The sequence below is a fragment of the Vigna unguiculata genome, chromosome 3 (assembly GCF_037176805.1).
Source record: "Vigna unguiculata cultivar grain cowpea cultivar isolate G323 ecotype 2 chromosome 3, ASM3717680v1, whole genome shotgun sequence".
Taxonomy (NCBI): Eukaryota; Viridiplantae; Streptophyta; class Magnoliopsida; order Fabales; family Fabaceae; genus Vigna; species Vigna unguiculata.
This window is the reverse complement of record NC_140794.1, coordinates 64,653,230-64,654,293: the sequence shown is the minus strand read 5'-3', so window position 1 is coordinate 64,654,293 and position 1,064 is coordinate 64,653,230. Positions and strand designations below refer to the sequence as shown.

General features: G+C 34.0%; 1 non-coding gene across 1 annotated transcript; it reads left to right on the top strand.

The window, feature by feature from the left end:
• The first annotated feature begins 347 nt into the window (after nucleotides 1–347).
• TRNAA-UGC (transfer RNA alanine (anticodon UGC)) lies at nucleotides 348–420 on the top strand. The gene has a single exon. It is a non-coding gene; the product is annotated as a tRNA-Ala (tRNA).
• Nucleotides 421–1,064: the final 644 nt, after the last annotated feature.

Genomic DNA, 1,064 nt, shown 5'->3' with positions numbered 1-1,064 from the left:
TAATTCAATTTTCCACAAGTAACAATAATAACATATATGTATCATCATTTTTATCACAACAACATATGTTACCTTAACCTTTATCAAAAAGATTTTTGACACAAAAAATCTTTAAGCATATGATTTTTCACCTATTCATGTGATTTTATTAGTTAAACCATTAACAATTTGTTAATTGCTTTCGATAATATATTTCTCTTTTCTAATTTGCGTGTCTTTCTCTTTTCACCGCTCTCTCAGTTTTCTAATTACTTAAAAATTTAGAAACTTTACTTCTTTAAGAACTTGGATGACCCAATTTGGCACCTCTCAGTGATTATATCTGCAAAATCAAATAAGTTTGCCAAGGGGATGTAGCTCAAATGGTAGAGCGCTCGCTTTGCATGCGAGAGGCACAGGGTTCGATCCCCTGCATCTCCAAAATGACATTTTACGGTTTTTTCCGCACACACTTTATTCCTTGTTTCTATCGCACACTACCAGATGTTGTTAGCTTCTGCTTCTTAATTTGAACTTTATTTTGTTTTCTTCTTCAATTTTGATGAACCTAAATCCAAAGGGGAGACAGTCACATGGCTTGAATACATCACAATCAACTGGTCCCAAGTCAAAACTATGTATTGGCTTTTCTGGTTGTTCTATCTGAATCTGTACATACCTACACACAACTAATAATTTCGATCCAATTGCTTCTTTCTTGCCACAGTTCCTTACAAAACATTTTTTATTCATGACTAAGACACGGTCTAATTCACAATTCGTTATTCAGAACTAAACCAGTATTAAACACCGAACCAACAAATTAAGTTCTCAGATTTCTGACAACAGACGATAATTTTTGAGGAACATTATAGTTCAAAACGCGTAGAGGTTTTATTCTCTTTAGGGTGATCCTTCCTGCAACCTTTTGGTGAGACAGTTAGACAAAAAAAAATGATAGCACAAAGATGGTCGTAAATTGATAATGCATAAAAAGTTTTCTCTGGGCTCAGTTGCCCATAACATTGATTGATGGAGAAATTGGCAGGAATCGGGTAGCACTTGAATAACATATATGAGCAAAA